The sequence below is a fragment of the Macadamia integrifolia genome, chromosome 6 (genome assembly GCF_013358625.1).
Source record: "Macadamia integrifolia cultivar HAES 741 chromosome 6, SCU_Mint_v3, whole genome shotgun sequence".
NCBI classification, from domain to species: Eukaryota; Viridiplantae; Streptophyta; class Magnoliopsida; order Proteales; family Proteaceae; genus Macadamia; species Macadamia integrifolia.
The window spans coordinates 27,582,585-27,596,298 of NC_056562.1; positions in this window are offsets into that span (position 1 = coordinate 27,582,585).

Consider the following 13,714-nt stretch of genomic DNA (forward strand, 5'->3'; position numbering starts at 1 on the left):
CTCGAGCAAAACAAAAATAAAAGAATAAAAAAAAAAAAACCTAACTCACTTTCGTAGGAATCACGGTTGCACTTAGCATGTGCAATAAGCCTTTAACCCCCTAGGTCACCCCTAGTGGACGAGTCGTGTCTCGTGGGTGTTTGCAGTGAATATACACCCAAAATTCAGAATAAACAAATCCCAACTTTGGCTAAAGGTAAGGTTCATACTGATCCGGAACAAAGATAATTTCTCTTACAAGGGACCCCCACACTTGAACTTTTATTACCCTTTATCAATTCCAGGCACTAGCATATTTCTTAATTTGGAACTCACCTCGTCTCTTCCAAAACATCCTTATCTTAAGGCAAAACCACTTGTGAAGAAATAGGGAACCAATGACTAAGGCGTTGGAGTGTTTTTGACCAAACATGTTACCAAGCAATAATGACATTTGCACATTTTTTTTTTTTGAATAATAAACTCTATTCTACTCTACTACTTTTGACCTGAATGACATGGTGGAGCAAACACCAGACACCCAAGTTACTATGTAGCTTCGCTTTTTGCATATGCCCACAAAGGCAGTGATGCTAGAGTTACTTCAGAAGTTTCCTCCCCAGGAATTTCGATCAAGACACCACGCTTCCTGAGGCGCAATGCCCTGTCTAGTTCCAAGGGAATCAACTCTTATTCTTCTTTATACCAGATTTCACATTTCATTTAAAATTGTGCATTTGTCAACCCATGCCAAATTAAAAGAAGGTCTCAACTCCAAATCAAAAGTACAAGGAACCCACAGACTTACATATGGTCCATCACCATAAAACAGGGGTCTCTTATTTTTCAAAAGAAAGTCACATCTCAAGACATATGCTTGTTTCTTTCTTCTCAACAGGGTTTTTATACGTTCAAAATGGGTACCTTAATCAAAACTTTTATTTTCATACCTCAAGCAACCGAATGGTCTGATCATTACCCAAAAGCCAAAGTAGGACTTCATCCTTAGCAAGCTCAAAAATAAAAAGAAAAACAAACAAAACAAAGTGAAAGAAAAACAAAAACTGGTTTCCCTCCCCTACACTTAAGTCATGCAATGTCCTCAATGCATGAAAAAAATTAAAAGCAAAGACAATGCAAGGGGGTCATACCTGATTAAAAATTAGATATCAATGTAAAGAGGTTCATGGAGATATATGACCTCTTCACTACTAGTAGTAGGAAACTCGAGGAACGGTTTCAAACGCTGACCATTAACCTTCAAAATTACCCATGTTCCTTGATTCAAAATCTCCACAGCCCCATGGGGATATACATTATGAATAATAAATGGGCCATCCCATCGAGATCTAAGCTTACCAGGAAAAAGATGCAATCGAGAGTTGTACAATAAGACCTTATCACCAATTGCAAAAGATTTACGCAGAATGTGTTTATCATGGAAAGCTTTGGTCTTTTCCTTGTAAATTCTAAAACTTTCATAGGCTTCATTCCTAAGTTCCTCCAACTCAGATAGTTGGAGCCTACGATGAATTCTCGCATCAGACAAATCAAAGTTAAGCTTCTTGATGGCCCAAAAGGCCTTATGCTCCAACTCAACTGGTAAGTGACAATCTTTTTCATACACCAAACGGTAGGGAGACTGGCCAAGGTCAGTCTTGAATGCAGTCCGATGGGCCCACAAGGCATCAATGAGCCTAAGGGACCAATCCTTACGGTTGGGATTAACAGTTTTCTCCAATATTTGTTTGATCTGCCTATTAGACACCTCCACTTGGCCACTAGTTTGGGGGTGATAAGGGGTAGATAACTTATGGGTAATCCCATACTTTTTCATTAGGGCCTCAAAAGGTCGATTACAAAAATGAGTACCCCTATCACTAATTATTGCACGTGGTGCACCAAAGCGGGAAAAAATGTTCTCTTTGAGAAACTGGACCACCACTTTGTGGTCATTAGATTTACAAGGTATGACCTCTATCCATTTAGAAACATAATCAACGGCCAAAAGTATGTATAAATTTCCAAAAGAATTAGGGAATGGTCCCATAAAATCGATGCCCCAAACATCAAAGATCTCAACTACCAAAATAGGGTTGAGGGGCATCATGTTCCTTTTATTGATACGGCCAAAAGACTGGCAGGCAGGGCAAGCCTTGCAAAAATCAAAAGCATCTCTAAAAAGAGTGGGCCAATAAAATCCACATTGGAGAACCTTTGCGGCAGTCTTCTTAGGTCCAAAGTGTCCACCACATGCATGATCATGACAAAAAGAGAGAATAGAATGTTGCTCATGATCAGGAACACATCGTCGGATAATCTGATCCGGACATATCTTAAACAAATAAGGATCATCCCCAGAAAAAGTGTTTAACTTGGGAATGAAACCTATACTTATCTTGAGTGGACCAGTGATCCGGAGTCACACCTGAAACTAAGAAGTTGACAATGTCAGCAAACCATGGTTCACTAGACATTGCAAATAATTGTTCATCTGGAAAGTTCTCGTTGACTGGAGAATCAACAGTCAAGGAATTGGGAAGCCGGGATAAATGGTCTGCAACTAGGTTTTCAACTCCTTTCTTATCCCTAATTTCTAAATCAAACTCTTGCAAAAGTAAAACCCACCTAATGAGACGGGCTTTGGCATCCTTCTTCTGAACTAGGTATCTGAGGGCAGAATGATCAGTATACACCACCCCATGTGAGCCAACTAAGTAAGACCGAAACTTTTCTAATGCAAACACAACAGCTAAAAATTCTTTTTCAGTGATTGTATAATTGAGTTGTGCATCATTTAAGGTCCTACTAGCATAGTAAATGACAGTGGGTAACTTATTAATCCTTTGACCTAAAACTGCTCCTATGGCAAAATCTGAAGCATCACACATCAGTTCAAAAGGTTCAGTCCAAATAGGTGGTTGAACAATGGGTGCATTGGTCAACTCCTTCTTAAGTTGCTTGAAGGATTCTAGGCACTCTTTGGAAAACTCAAAAGTTTGATCTTTGGCAAGTAATGAGGTGAGAGGTCGGGTTAAATGACTAAAGTTCTTAATAAACCTTCTGTAGAAGCCTGCATGCCCTAGAAAGGACCGAACATCCTTAACAGATTGAGGAGGTGGTAAATTATCAATTAAATCCACTTTGGCTCTATCTACCTTAATTCCCTCCTTGGATATTACATGGCCTAAAACAATACCAGATCTAACCATAAAATGGCATTTCTCCCAATTCAAAACCAAATTCTTAGATATGCACCTTTTCAAAACTAGGGAAAGATGATGAAGACATTCAGAATAGGAATTCCCATGAATTGAAAAGTCATCCATAAATACTTCTAAGAATTTTTCGACCATGTCAGAAAAAATGCTCATCATGCATCGTTAGAATGTAGCAGGGGCATTGCAAAGCCCAAAGGGCATACCCCTGTAAGCAAATGTTCCATATGGGCATGTAAAAGTGGTCTTATGTTGGTCCTCTAAAGCAATTGGGATTTGGTTATAGCCGGAATATCCATCAAGAAAGCAATAGTATTCATGTCCAGCTAACCTCTCTAATATCTGGTCAATGAATGGCAATGGGAAGTGGTCTTTCCAGGTTACCGCATTTAACTTCCTGTAGTCTATGCACACTCGCCATCCTGTTTGGACACGGGTAGGGATCAACTCATTATTGGCATTAGGAACTACAGTCACACCAGACTTCTTAGGCACTACGTGAACTGGGCTTACCCATTGGCTGTCAGAAATAGGATAAATTATTCCATGATCCAAGCACTTTAGGATCTCTTTCTTAATAGCTTCCATCATCACTGGGTTAGCTCTTCTTTGGGGTTCCGTGGATGGTTTTCAATTATTGTTTTCAAGGCTTGTTCAATGAAGTAACAATATAAATTGTTACAAGCTTGCATGCGTAATATATTCATTCACTTTAATGACCTGACATGGAAAGTTGTCAAAGCATCCACTTATTCTTCCTCATTCGTTTTTTTATATACAAATATAGGTAAAATAAAAATATTATTTCAATTTGAAATTAAAAAAAAAAAAATTATCTTTGGAAACATCAATTAAAAAAATAAATTTCGTAACTTTCTTTCAATATAATTTTAGTACAAAAATGTACTATCTTTGTTGCTAACAAATTAACAAAACGTAAACTTCTCCTTTTATATAAGAGATGTATCTAATTAATTATTTTATTTGGTTTTCTAAAGCCTTACAAGAGGACAAGATTGTACAAATTTACTTATAAATAAGAGGTAGTGCATTCAATAGAAAAAAATAAAAGTTATAGGAAAAGATTCCATCCATGCCCATGTACTAATTTAAGCAAAGGAGGCTCAAGATTATGTATCAATAATAGGGATATTTGGCGGAGAAAGAGAAAGTGAATGTGGTCCATGATTTATATGAGTGAACGTTCAAAATGATCCGCACACGGGCATCATGCGGATCCTTTTCCCAAAAGTTATAGACTTCATTGTACTGTCATGACTTTCTAGACCAAAATTTAAAAATGAAAGAGATAAAAAAAAAAAAAAAACAAAGCTACCTTGAACTAGGTTTATGTAGTACTTTTATTACATTTTTTTTTTAAATTTAGTAAAAATTTTCTCTCATATGATCATTTAGAAAATTAGTTTTACTAGATGAAAGAGTGCTATGACAAATCTAGCCCTTGAATATATAGGAAATAGCCCATATGTGTCATGTGTTGAATTTCAGCATCATATTCAATAATTTGTCGTCCATCTAATGTCATTACCATTATTGAACCACGGACCAAGCAAATAAAAATATTTGGAGTTGTAGTTTTGTCTCAATTAGGATAAATTACAAAGCTTTTGATTCACAATCGAGTTGGACAATTTGGCCTCATTGTTCACACTAACCTAAAATTTTAATTTTAATAACAATTAAAGCAAGGTAAATAAAAATGTCATGACTACAGGTGTTTTTGGCTTTTCTCACTAAGCTATGTTTTTTTTTTTTTTTTTTATGGCTTTTGAAATCATGATTTAAGAATCCGAAATTGGAATTCACACTAAACAATTTGATTCCCAATTCCATTTTTTGAAACCCTAGGATGAGTCATGAGACCCTATATTATATTTTCATATGAAACTATAAAAATTTTATTTGAAAGACAAGTCAATGTGTAAATTTCATTTCATGCCCTCTCATATTCCATGTTATGGATCCCCCCCCCCACCACCATCTCACACATACATACATTCTTTCTACATGAAATACCTCCTATTTATAAACCATTTCTCACGACGCCTATTAGTGGGAAAATGCACTCTGACGTTGTCGTGTGGAATCTCTCCTGACCCGCCATTTAGAATTTTGCAAAATAAACGCGACTAATCCCTCCTGTATTACCCTCAACATAAGGTTATAATTAATATACTTTATGTTGACTATGACTGTGACTGTGACTGTGACAGTGACTCAAATGGAACCCATTCCACAAAGGTGCAACTAGGCCCTTTTGGACAGGTAACCAACCCCACATGTTCATGGGATGTTCATGGGATTAGCATTGAAGCATGACTTTTCCTAACCAAAGTAGAATAGTAGATGGATATATGGATCTCTCCTTATGATGCATGCATGCTTCATAGTTAAAGAGGCGCGTGCTCGTGAACACACACTGGTTTGCGACCGTGTTTTACTACTTTGTTGGTCATGAAAAAGACCATTTGATATATACATAGTTGGTACTATTATTACTTACTATATTGATGAAAAACAATACAAAAGTATATGAAGAAGAACATCGTTTTGAAGAGAAAGAGACAGTTGTGATAATCAAGGTTTCCAACCGTAACACATTGTCATCCAACTCATACCTAGCTAATTTAATTACATCTGTTTAATTAATTATTTATTTATTTATTTACATTATTTTCAGCCACACCTTTCAAACCCTAATTAACACTCACCTCACCCTACAAAGAAAGATTACTACTATCGACATTGAGTTTTCCTTGAGCCACAATGAAGGTCATCTTTGCACTTTGATGGGCATAGAGGAGTAGTGTAAAGCATTTCAATCTCCAACCCAATGGGGGGAGAGTAAGAATGATAGTAGATTTGTGGATGAAACCTTCACTGTGAATGAAGGAAAATATATACCATACTTGCCTCATTCTTGAGAGAGAGGATTCCAACATCAACAGTGTGGTGGAATTAGTTCTCACATCACATCAATCCGGGTGCAAGAATTGGTTTCATAAATTTATAGAGAGCCCACATCATAAATGACAAAGGGAGGCGAGAGAGTGTCAAGAATGTGAGTAGACAAGGAAAACATCATCACACTAATGGTATGGTTATCTTTTTCCCTATTTGTAAAAACCAAGATTTAACTTTTCTCATTCTATTGCCTTAAAATGCTTTATAAACCCTTAACATGGCCCATATATTTGTTGTCACAAAAAAAATGTCTTAAAAGGCTTTTTTTTTTTTTTTGATTTAAGACCACACAGAAGTAATAAACCCACGTCATATGTGAGTAGCCCAATGTAAAGACTTATAGGTATTTACGCATCCTCTTCCTTAACAATTAGTATTCATTATTGATTTTTTCTTGGGAAACCGTCAGTCTGTCATCAAGTATATAAGATAACTAAAGAAATTTTAATCCCTTTTTTTTTCCCCTTTCAATGGTAGGAATGAAGTCATTTAAGGAAAAAAAAAGTTTCTAATACTAAGCTCTCTCTCTCTCTCTCTAATAACTACTTTTTTTTCCATCTTCCAAGCACGCATAATGACCATAGCTCTCCGCACTAGATGAAGATTTGGAGTATTAATTACATGCCCAACACCAAAAATGTTTAAGGTAGGCATTGAGTTTGAATCAATAGGTTGAAGATCAATTAATAAAGAGAACTATAAATAAGAAAGTTCTGTTTTATGAAGCTATAATTGACAATTCTATCGTTTCTTTATATATGATGAATGAGTAAATAAAATAGATACGCGAGGCCAAATTAAAACATTAAGAAATACTCTGGTCACAGCTAATCGATTCAGTTGTATTGAAGACAAAGAAAGTGACTGACATTTCTTATTGGTGAGGAGGAAACAACTTGCATTTTAAGTTATTAGTTAGTTTGAATTTCAACTTAAGAAGTAATTAATTAATATAATTAAGGTAGCTAGGTCATTTTCTAAAATATGCATCGTGGCCACGTGGGTAACTACCATATTCTAATCCCCTACCATACCAACAAAACATTCAGGCGATCCATAATGGTTTTTACTAATGTACTATACTACTGTTGTTGAAATGTTTAAACATATGTTGAGAGAGAGAGAGAGAGAGAGACAGAGATATTGTAGCTACTAGAAAATGTTCATTACATCTCCAACTTATTTATTGCATTATCCTTGTGTTTTTGAGAACATAAAGGGTCCTACCTAATTAAGATTGCAAAACAGAGAGAGAGAGAGAGAGAGAGATTGAAATGTATATAGAAAACACATTTAAATTGACATGTGTCCAATTTCAAAACCTAATTCAATCAATTCCCAACTCCCATCTAGATTATTGACTTATGATATATAATAATTGGATTGCAATAGAAACTATACCTAACTGGGCCAGGCAAGGAACCGTAGAAAAGCACAAAAAGCTTCACCACTTTTATGATCTGTAGTCACACTTACACCTGTTCTGAGGTGTCTCTTCATTTCCATTTAGGAGATACCTTCCTCCAAATAACGTTAACCACTCAATGTCACAGTGATGCTTCTTGTTTTCTTTTTCTAGGTGTGTGATACCATTATGTATGATTGGAGAGAGAGAGAGAGAGAGAGAGACGATTATCATAAAAAGTAAAACAATAATAAATGTGTTTTTGTTCAATTAAATAGGTGGAGGGTTTAACAATCGGATCCAACTCCTCTGCAGCACAACGGGGTGGCAGTGCCCACAGCACCCAGGCACGAATCCCTACACGCAGGTGTGCGCAACAAGTTCCTCCAGGCCGTCGGTTGTGCCATCCTTCACAATCACTTGTCTCTTTACATATCTATTTGTGATTATGCATACAAAACTGGTGTGATTAAAGGTTGTCATCTCCTTCTCTGACGCTTTCCTGTAAATTTCCCAGAGAACTCTCTTCTCAATTAATGTAAGAGCCAATCCAGCCCCGCGAGGGCCGCAACCAAACAGCATTATTTACACGTACAGCTAAGAAAGTAGAAAAGTAGAAACTAGCAAACGGAACGAAATAAGGAAAAAGAGCGAAGGGAGAAGGGAAAAGGGGAGATCAACTGAACTGAGGAAAGCCGTCCACCTCGGATACACGAATCAAGCTTTGTCGTCACCTTAAAAGACAAAATATCCTTATGTGGACCTCCTAACCCCCATTCACTCTCTCCATTTGTCATTTCTCATTTCTCATTTCTCATAAGGTGGTTTGTTGGTAATTGGTAGATTTCTTCTTCCTCCAACAAACAAACCAAACAACTACCCCATCTCTCTCTCTAATCATTATCTCGAGGACTGAAAGATGTTAACGTCTAAACGTAACAGGGCCTATACACATTACAGAAGCGACGAGATTCGGTGGGTCCCATGACTTTTGATTTGGAGTCTCCGATAGTCGGTGGCCCGGCCGACGGCGTCAAACACCGCAAATTTGCAGTTGGTTAGAGAGAGAAAGAAGAGTTTACGAGGAGTGCCGGTGATAAGTGACGTGGCGTGATGACAAGTGACAGCGCCAAGTCAAGACACCGCGTGTGTCGTGGGCCGTGGGCGTGGGGGCTGAAAGCTGAATGCGCCTTGAAACCTGCCCGGATGTGGGCCCTTATTGACTCACGGATCTCACGCAGCCAGTACGAAGCTAATAGGCAATTCAGGCGACGACGACTTCTCTTCCTTTCCCTCTCTTTCCCACGGCCACCGAAAGTCCATTCGTTGTTTCCAGGAATGCTCAACAAGAAGAAAAAGAATCCTAAGAATCCAATTAACCATCCAACAAACAAAGGCGCGTGTGAAAGTGACTTATTCTTCTTCTGTTATATTAGTTAGTAGAATCAGTTATTAGGGTAGTCCTCCTAAGCTTAGATGCATCTTCCATGGCTTCCTTTTTTCATGATTTTGACACGTAAGATACACGTAAAAGCAAAGACCTTTTTTTTTTCCATTTTCTTTAAATAAGGCATGAAAGCGATTCTTTCATAATCATCCATGACCTCATTCATTGCACAAAGTTTAATTTACCGACCAGGCTTCACAATTGGCTCATTTTCCTAATTTATTATTGCTTCACGAAATTTCCTTTCCTACTTCCTTTACTCATCAGTTTGAAGTCTTAGGTTTGACAATTTCCAAATCATTTCTATTCTTTGAACTTTTCAATCTGTTTGAAAATTTGGACATCTCAAATTGTCTACATGGAAATCATTATATCTATGATTTTGATGATTTTAGTCCTGTAGAGATTTTTGAGTGGGGGATCACTAAAATCTTTGTCGTCTTCAACTCAATTTTATATATATATATATATATATATATATATTTCATCAATATGATTGCATCTCCATGTATTACTACTATTATAAATTTTAATTAAAATAGGGTTACCCTTATTTTTTTTTTCCAATTAAAATAGAGTTACTCTTTTATACAAATTTTACGTCTTCTAGTTATGCATGATAATTTTCTAACAAATTTCCAACCATTTTCTTTGAAATATAAATATAAATAATTTTTTTTTCAATTATTTTGGAAAAGTATCATGACCTCCATATCTAGAAAAGTAATTGACGTAACATCTCTATGTCGTTGCAATTAAAGAGAAATGAAAATGTTAATATGATAGAAAAGAAATAAAAGTAAGGGAATTTACTATCACTCCCCTATACTTGGCCTATATTTACTAAAACTCCCCTACCTTTCACTTTTTTACCGATACTCCCTTGCTTTTTGATTTTTACATCTCTTTCTACCCTGCTCTTTTTAAATACCCAGATTACCCTTCATTTTCACTTGTAACCTATTACAGTATTTTCATATTGATTGGTTTAAAATATGGTTTGAACTAAACCACTCACAAGTTTTGTCTTATCCAATCATCAAGGATATTGACATAGCTAATGTGTCCTTAAAGATATTATTTATTTATTTATTTATTTTATTATTATTATTATTGTTGTTGTTGTTGTTGTTGTTGTTGTTGTTGTTGTTTTTTCTCTGATCCATCATCACAAATTTAGCAATCTATTTTTTTATTGGTATTAAATTGGTAATGGTCTCTACCAATTTAAGGATTAAAAATAAAAATAAAAAACACGTGACACTCGGTTGGAACATATGACACCAATATAGATATAGATCGGATACAAATTAAACTATTCTTTTTTGAATTTACAATATCCTGATTAGATGAGATAAAAAATTGTTAGTGATTTGGTTCAAACCATGTTTTGAACCAATCAATTTGAAAAAGTGTGTAATAGGTTACAAGTGAAAAGGAAGGGTAATATGGGCATTTAAAAAGAGCAGGGGAGAAAGAGATGTAAAAATAAAAAAATAGGTGAGTATCAGTAAAAATGTAAAAGGTAGGGGAGTTTTAGTAAATATAGGCCAAATGTAGGGGAGTGATAGTAAATTTCCCATAAAAGTATAAGATGACCATTTAACGCAAAGGTTAGAGTTAAGAGGGAACACATAATCATCTACACCTCTACTACCAAATGATTTCACATATGACCACTATTTATTTGTTTATTTATTTTTGAATTTTTTTCATTATGAGGAGAAGATCTTCACCTACTTTTGATCCCTTCTACATGGCCTACTTCTTCACATTCATACTCAAATTATTATTTAGGGGTAGGACCCTCATAGATGGCAATAGTTATTAAAGTGATTGATTGATAAGGATTTTCAGAGAGAGAAAGGGAGGTTAGATGTGTTGAATGTTGCCACATTGATGGTGATTGGTTGTAACTATTTAGGGGTAAATTAAGAATTTTTACCACAGGATGTGTAGGTGATTATTCATTATTTTCTCCCCCTTTCTTCAAAGAATTAATTGTTTTGAGGGATAATTTTTGCTATTAATTTCTATCTAGGTTCAGCAAATGGAAGAACTATATATAGAACAGCTCAGTTCTGTCTTCCACTTGCCTTTTTCCACTCTTTATATTTCTTTCCCCATTCATTCCTCAAAGGCACAATCAAGCAAATACCTATGCATGCATGAAACCTAGCTAGCTAGTTCTTCTAATCTGCATTTTATTATTTCATGGTAGCAAACAATTTGGGATTATTTATCCTATAGAAAGCTACATTGATGCTAAAAGGATAAGACTTCTTAATACTCACGTGAGTACAGTAGTTTAAGTCTATCAATCACCAATTATTAAGAATATGTTGTAAAGAAAAAAAAAAAAAGAGATAGAGGAAGATTTGGAGAATTAAGTTAAAAACTTAAAAGATGGGAATCAGGTGGTCTTTAGAGAACTTTGATTTGCTTTGGGTTTTGTCTTTCTTCCTTCTGGATTTTCAGGCGTTTTTAGCCTTTATCAAAGTCCTAGCTATCATCATATCATCACCTGAGATGTACCTAACAAGGGATATATATATATATATATATATATATAAAGATTGAATAGAATAGATTGAAATTCTGATTAAGAAAATGAACCCTTAAATAATCCTTCCATAAGTTTAAGTAATCCTTTATAAATAATTGTATGTGAATGAGAGCTGATGACATACTATAAATCTATAACTGGTAAGGACAACAGCTTTTTAAACTATTGTTTCTAAGTAAGCTGTAAATTAAACAATATAATGTCAGATAGCAGTTAATTAATTAATTAAACAGGAATCTAGTGGGTTCTTAATTAGAAGCTGCCATAGGTCCTATCAGTGTCTAGGTACACAGTGACCACTGAACCCCCTGTGGACCCAAACATATTCAGGTGAAGCCAAAAAAAACTTTCAAACCTAACAAACTGTACTCTTCTCTGTTGTTTTGTGATTCATTTTTTTTCTAGCTCTCTTAGTACATCTTTGGCTGTTTCAATAATTTTGTACTACATAGACTACAACACTTCAGTACTCTTCTTTGCTCTTTCTTCTTTAGAATTCCTTTAATGGTTTTCTGTATCTACACTCATGTTTATAAGGGAAGAAGAGAGAACTTGTCGTGTGAGTTTGACAGCCAAGTTGACCCTACTACTACTACTACTACTACTGAAGATTAATTATTATAGGATATGTGAATGCTAGAGCACGTTATTGTAAGATCTGCTAGATATGTAAATGGTGGAAGTTGGAGTGTGGATCCTGTAAATGAGTTGGGTGTCACATTAATTGCTTGAACTAAACAAAATGCCTCACTAGAAAAGGCAATCCAACGTGTTATCAACTACTCACTTCTTTTCAGATACCTTCTTTCATCATAGACAAACACCTGCATGCACACGTGATTGTCTACAGTTCTCTCAAAGTGGAGAAAGTGGATTTCTTCACCAGAACAGTACCACAGCCCAACCATGCGTGAATGTGTAACCTGGTTGTTGGATACACAGTCCCACAAAGAACCCCTCCACTACAGTCTCTCACAAGTTACACCAACCCAATGAAAGTAATTTCATGATCTCATGTGGAGACATAAGGACTTGGGCACATTCTTCTTAACGGCTAGCTTTTAAGGATGGGTTTTACTCGATTCCCAACAAATGGTATTAGAATTGTTGCGTTGCAACTTCATGTGCATCCCCTTTCCCTCGCCTTTTATTAACCGAAGGATGCTGAAGAGTATAATTATATACTCCAGTGTTGTATTGGGGGTTGGGCTTATCCATTCCCCTCTCTGGCATGTTTTCTCCTATTATTTTTTGTATATTAAATGTATCCAAATGGATAAGGGGTTTGAGGTAATGCGGGTAAGTTATTACACTTCTCTGGAATCCTATTTGAATATAAACTATAGATGTTAGATCAAACACCAAGAAACACGAATAATAAAGAGACAATAGATCCGTATGACACAGAGATTTAACGAGGTTCACACACTAGGGTGGTGTGCTACGTCCTCGGGCGAAGAAGAAGATGATTCACTATGCAGAGGAGAGATTACACCCTAGCAGCGGCGAGGAAAAACTCATCCTGAAACCCTAGCTGCGTGAAAACCCTAGAATACAATGACTTTCTCAACAAGCAACAGTAAATTATATATACTCCAAAATCATGGGTCGACCTATCGGCCCAACCCCTCTGCTTTCATCATAGATCTCAGAAAAATTCCCATTCGGGTCGCTACCAAAATATGTTGGATCAGGTCAATTTTCAAAACGGGTCAAAAATTCAAGACAAACTTAACAATAGAAGATAGCACAAGCGCATAACTTGTTTACTATAAACAGTGTGTGCACTAATAAGATGAAGACAATTTGTTCAGTACTAGGCATTAATATGGTTATGATTGTTTTACAATTTAACATCATATTAAAACAAATTTCCATGTCTAATAGTGTACTCATGCTTAGTAGAATCAACTTTTTCCCTTATCAAAATCAAGAACAGCTCACACCTTCTATTCCAACATAAACTTATGGACTTTCCATGATATTTTAGTGTAGCTGGGAGTTGCAACTCAAAACATCTCAAAGCTAGTGATTAATAGATGAACAAATACTACTCATTGAGGATAGCTTTGGCCTCTACTAATGAAGATTTAATTCCAGTGGGGACCAAGCTA